Here is a 6,541-nt window from a genome sequence, read left to right as displayed (position 1 = left end):
GTGTACTTCGAAATGCTGGTTTTAAATTCTACGTGCAGGCAACGGCCTTACTCTGTTCTTCCTCTGTTTTTAATAAAAATTCTTGAGCTTCTGTAAAAAGCTAAATTTGTGTGTAGACGAACTTTGATGATGTAGAATATAACGTGAAATTTTGTGTCTGCATTCATAATGAAGACAGGAGCGTTCTTATCCAATTTATGCTTAAAAAGAAATCACCAGTCCCGCTACACAAATATCCATCTATTGTACAAATGCACATAATAAAAACAAAGCACAGTCATAAATTTAAATGCGCATAAAACAAGCCAAGTCAGCTTACACTGGACATCCCATACTCAGCAGCCGGCATTTCCTTATTTATTTGCGATGCAGACAAACCTGAACTCCTCCTCCACCGACTCCGCAGCGCCACTGGATGGCGCTGTACCGCCTAAAAGACGGCCAGAATTCGGACACAATGTGGTGGAATTAATTCACTAATCTTCTCTTTGTCCGTTTTCCTCGCTAGCTGCTACTTCTCACAACGGTTTGAAGGTAAGCGATGTTACGGGTTATTACTGTGAGCGCACGTTCATGCATATAATTACTACATTTGAGCTTTACCATGTGAAAGAAATATTGAATTGACAATAAAAAGGAGAAAGGAACTATTCGTGCAGTTTTACTATGCTATCTTCCAATCTAAGCCAGATTCAGCCGTGCAAAGCTGATGAATAAGAGGCGAGACGTTAATATGAATTGCTTCAATTTAAAAAAGGTGCAACCTTATATCAAACAAAGAATTCAGGTTTAAATGCAAGTCCTCGCCATCACTCGCAGAGCCCGTCAAGTTTGTTTTGAAATAAGAGCGTGGGGGGAAGGGTACGACTCGTTAGCGGAAACAGTGGGCGGCTAAATGACGCAGTGCGGTGACGGACAGGCGAGCGGACCAAAGCACATGCAGTGTGCTCTTTATGAGCAGGTTATGTGACCAATGGCTGTAAAAGTCGGGGAGAGCGTCTTGTGAGTGGGTGGGCTTTAAACAGGAAGGGATTTTTTTTCCGTTTCAGCTCAGATTTGTGAGATTTGTTAAGTGACGTTTAATAACATTGTTTCCAAACGGTTTGTAATGTTCAAACTTAGTAGTACGATACAATGTATTATTGTAAAGCCCGAATATATATGTGTAGGATGTAGTGTATCTTGACAGATGCAAGGGGGTGTGTCGCGCAGAAACAGAGAAGGGGATGAATGGTTAAGTTTTCCTGAGGCTGTCAGTTTACTTCGGGAGCAGGACAGGAAGTGTACATTAACCAGTCACAAACGCGTATTTGGTCTTCCAACCATATGTTTAGGCTGTCGCATTACATTTCATTGATTCAATATACTGAACACAACATGTCCTTCGCGCTTTTGTGGGTGTGACTTTGGTAATAGCATGACAGTGAAGTCGTGTCCTTGTTGTGTGATTTACTTACCAAGATTTTACGGGGCAGCGTGGAACCTCAAGTCATGAAAAGCAATTATAGTATCGCCTTTTTACATACAAATATTACTTGTCGAGGTACTTAGCGTTGCTCGGGTGAGAAAGCTAAAAGGTGCAAGGTAGTTACAAATTATGCATCCTTACAGCCACCCATTTTCTTAACCCGTTTATTCAAAGCAGGGTCACTGGGTCCCTCAGCCTATTCCAAGCAATCATCGGGCACAAGCAGGAACAAAACCTGCGCAGTGCACAAGTCAATGACAGGGTGAGCCAGGTTGTCAAGCATTCCTTGCAGTTATAGCCTGATAAGTATTTCAAAATGGTGCAAAAATAGCTTGGGCAAAATAGACAATTCATGTCTTGTCATTTGTACAGTACTGTATATAAAAATTCAAACGCAGAGATGCTCGGTACCGGCGTACTTCCAATAGAGAGATCTCTTCCACACTGAAGTTGCAGCTTTACAATTCAATTCCACTGTCCCATCGTGTGTACATATCTCTCAACAATTATTGTATTTATTTATTTATATATATGGGCGGATGTAAGCTTACAGTATGAAGATTCTTCCTGATTAGGCCGGAGAAAGCCTGTAGGCTTCTTAAATAGTGACATCTGGTGGGTTACAGCAGTCATAGCAGCCATAAGCTCGACCCTGCCCAAGTACTGCTCGCTCTTGTTCATCGCATACGGTAGGTATAATCGCACAGGCGCACTAAAAGCCCAAGAAACACTCTTTGTATTCATTCTGATCTTATGATGATCATGTTATCATTATTACTAATTGATGACATTTCCTGCCATTATGAATATTGTGCACCAGTGCACAGCTGCGCCAAGTGCCAATATGGCTTCTTCCTCTTCACATGGCTCTTTTAGATACCTCGCTATCCTTTGAAGGACCGCTTGCTGCTGCCATACTAGTTGGAATTATTTTGAGATTTTGGCAAGCTTGCTGTTTTTATTGGGTCCCCTGCAGCTGGCACTAAACTGCTCATTTGTTTTGTGGAATGCCAAGCCAGATAACACTTCTGGCGACTCCTGCCCAGGCTGGTGGAACTTGACAGCGCTGCTACTGTAGCGATGGAAACTACAAAAGTGCATCGGCGCTCAGATAATAAGCCACCACTAGTTTATAATTATGTAGCTGCTTTATTACATCTGTTTGTTTTTCCGTCTGGGAGGCAATGCAAAATATTAATATTTTCTATTAGTATTTGGGGAATAATTGCTCAAAGGGCCAAAGAGCAGCATAGCAGGGTTTAGAGAGAATATCATTGTGGAGCTAAGCACACATAGGAGAGTTTCAAGAATGTGCCTGCAGTAGACTAGAGTGTTAATGATGAAAGTTCCAATACAGAAAAGTAGTACAGTTTTGCTTGAAAGTTTGTGAACCCTTTAGAATTTTCTATATTTCTGCATAAATCACATAAATCATCCACATGCTACACTGATCCCTCTCCCACTTGGACAGAGGCAGTGGTGCTGTAAGAATTATGTTTCTAGACTTCTCTAGCACCTTCAACACCATCCAACCTCTGCTCCTTAGGGACAAGCTGACAGAGATGGGAGTAGATTCATACCTGGTAGCATGGATCGTGGACTATCTTACAGACAGACCTCAGTGTGTGCGTCTCGGGAACTGCAGGTCTGACGTTGTGGTCAGCAACACAGGAGAGCCGCAGGGGACTGTACTTTCTCTGGTCCTGTTCAGCCTATATACATCGGACTTCCAATACAACTCGGAGTCCTGCCACATGCAAAAGTTTGCTGATGACACTGCTATCGTGGGCTGCATCAGGAATGGGCAGGAAGAGGAGTATAGGAACTTAATCAATGACTTTGTTAAATGGTGCGACTCAAACCACCTACAACTGAACACCAGCAAAACCAAGGAGCTGGTGGTGGATTTTAGGAGGACCAGGCCCCTCATGGACCCCATGATCATCAGAGGTGACTGTGTGCAGAGGGTGCAGAACGATAAATACCTGGGAGTGCAGCTGGATGATAAATTGGACTGGACTGACAATACTGATGCTCTGTGTAAGAAAGGACAGAGCCGACTTTACTTCCTTAGAAGGCTGGCGTCCTTTAACATCTGCAATAAGATGCTGCAGATGTTCTATCAGACGGTTGTGGCGAGCACCCTCTTCTACGCAGTGGTGTGCTGGGGAAGCAGCATAAAGAAGAGGGACGCCTCACGCCTGGACAAACTGGTGAGGAAGGCAGGCTCTATTGTAGGCACGGAGCTGGACAGTTTGACATGTGTGGCACAGTGACAGGCACTGAGCAGGCTCCTGTCAATAATGGAGAATCCACTGCATCCACTAAACAGTGTCATCTCCAGACAGAGGAGCAGCTTCAGCGACAAACTGCTGTCAATGTCCTGCTCCACTGACAGACTGAGGAGATCATTCCTCCCCCACACTATGCGACTCTTCAATTCCACCCGGGGGCGTAAACATTAAAATTATACAAAGTTATTGTCTGTCTGTATACCTGCATTGTTATTGGCATTGTTATCACTCTTTAATTTAATATTGTTCTTTATCAGTATGCTGCTGCTGGAGTATGTGAATTTCCCCTTTGGATTAATAAAGTATCTATCTATCTATCTATCTATCTATCTATCTATCTATCTATCTATCTATCTATCTATCTATCTATCTATCTATCTATCTATCTATCTATCTATCTATCTATCTATCTATAAATATGACCTAAAACATCATCAGATTTTCACTCAAGTCCTAAAAGTAGATAAAGAGAAACCAGTTAAACAAATGAGACAAAAATATTATACTTGGTCATTTATTTATTAAGGAAAATGATCGAATATTACATATTTGTGAGTGGCAAAAGTATGTGAACCTTTGCTTTCAGTATCTGGTGTGACCCCTCTTTGCAGCAATAACTGCAACTAAACGTTTCCGGTAACTGTTGATCAGTCCTGCACACCGGCTTGGAGGAATTTTAGCCCATTCCTCCGTATAGAACAACTTCAACTCTGGGATGTTGGTGGGTTTCCTCACATTAACTGCTCGCTTCATGTCCTTCTACAACATTTCGATTGGATTAAGGTCAGGACTTTGACTTGGCCATTCCAAAACATTAACTTTACTCTTCTTTAACCATTCTTTGGTAGAACGACTTGTGTGCTTAGGGTCGTTGTCTTGCTGCATGACCCACCTTCTCTTGAGATTCAGTTCATGGACAGCTGTCCTGACATTTTCCTTTAGAATTCTCTGATATAATTCAGAATTCATTGTTCCATCAATGAAGGCAAGCCGTCCTGGCCCAGATGCAGCAAAACCGGCCCAAACCATGATACTACCACCACCATGTTTCACAGATGGGATAAGGTTCTTATGCTGGAATGCAGTGTTTTCCTTTCTCCAAACATAACGCTTTTCATTTAAACCAAAAAGTTCTATTTTAGTCTCATCCGTCCACAAAACATTCTTACAATAGCCTTCTGGTTTGTCCACGTGATCTTTAGCAAACTGCAGACGAGCAGCAATGTTTTTTTTGGAGAGCAGTGGGTTTCTCCTTGCAACCCTGCCATGCACACCATTGTTGTTCAGTGTTCTCCTGATGGTGGATTCATGAACATGAACATTAGCCAAGGTGAGAGAGGCCTTCAGTTGCTTAGAAGTTACCCTGGGGTCCTTTGTGACTTTGCCGACTATTACACGCCTTGCTCTTGGAGTGATCTTTGTTGGTTGACCACTCCTGGGGAGAGTAACAATGGTCTTGAATTTCCTCCATTTGTACACAATCTGTCTGACTGTGGATTGGTGGAGTCCAAACTCTTTAGAGATGGTTTTGTAACCTTTTCCAGCCTGATGAGCATCAACAACTCTTTTTCGGAGGTCCTCAGAAATCTCCTCTGTTCGTGCCATGATACACTTCCACAAACATGTTGTGGAAGAGCGGACTTTGATAGATCCCTGTTCTTTAAATAACACAGGGTGCCCACTCACACCTGATTGGCATCCCATTGATTGAAAACACCGGACTCAAATTTCACCTTCAAACTAACTGCTAATCCTTGAGGTTCACATTATTTTGCCACTCACAAATATGTAATATTCGATCATTTCCCTTAATAAATAAATGACCGAGTATAATATTTTTGTCTCATTTGTTTTACTGGTTTCTCTTTATCTACTTTTAGGACTTGTGTGAAAATCTGATGATGTTTTAGGTCATATTTATGCAGAAATATAGAAAATTCTAAAGGGTTCACAAACTTTCAAGCACAACTGTATATAGCATGGTATTTACTGCATTGTCAGATAACAGGTTCCACAGTTCTGGATTCCAAATTTAATTCTTATACTGTGTATAAGAGAGAACGGGAGTTTCATACCCCCTTTCATACTAGCATGTGGGGCAACACAAATCTTCAAGGCAGTCAGAGCTCTGCCAGTGTTTTGTCAAACCACGCAACCTATTGAAATGTGCTCCAAAGCTGTTCTGCGCATGCACAGTATACATTTGGTCTAAAACAGTAATCAATAAATAAGTTACTTAAATAAATTAAATTAATCAAAACAGACCCTACTAACATCATTATTTGTATTTAAGCGATTAAGAGAAAATGTATCCAATACCTCAATCCAATGCTTTCCCATTTTAATCTGTTTTTTTTTTGTCCAGTATAATTGTGATTGTAAGCTGAACATGATTGGTTTGTGCAACCTTAGAAAAAAACATTGGCTGATGGTGAGTTTTACCGTAAGAATCTTATGTTCATTTCAGCGTTTTGTCTTTTAGACATGTAAATATTTGCATGTGGAGCATATTTTGACAAGGCAGCACAAATCGTCAGAACACCGGTGCTTCAGTGACATTTGAAGTTTCTAATGTCATCAGTCATGTGACTGTCAAGCTTCACTACTACACTCTGTTGGTGTTAAACCGGTACAAGCTTTGAAGCCTTGGTGTCAAACGTCCCATCACTTCAACTAGTGTGTTACTGTATTCCGATTATACTTTTTTTTTATATTGTTACAAAAAAAAAAATATATAAAAGTAATGTTATACAGATATGCAAATATGTAGTTAAAATGC

The 6,541-nt window shown here is 41.2% G+C and overlaps 1 protein-coding gene across 1 annotated transcript in view; it reads left to right on the top strand.

Moving 5' to 3' along the window:
• The first annotated feature begins 402 nt into the window (after positions 1–402).
• Positions 403–6,541, top strand: part of si:ch211-269e2.1 (cohesin subunit SA-2) — a 176,400-nt gene continuing 170,261 nt past the window's right edge. Inside the window, 1 exon segment of the mRNA XM_051927091.1 lies at positions 403–534. The gene's annotated coding sequence lies outside the window, so the exon portion shown is untranslated.

This window comes from Erpetoichthys calabaricus, chromosome 4, assembly GCF_900747795.2.
Source record: "Erpetoichthys calabaricus chromosome 4, fErpCal1.3, whole genome shotgun sequence".
In the NCBI taxonomy this organism is placed as follows: Eukaryota; Metazoa; Chordata; class Cladistia; order Polypteriformes; family Polypteridae; genus Erpetoichthys; species Erpetoichthys calabaricus.
Note: the sequence above shows the minus strand (reverse complement) of the source record. Positions and strands in the feature narration are given on the sequence as shown.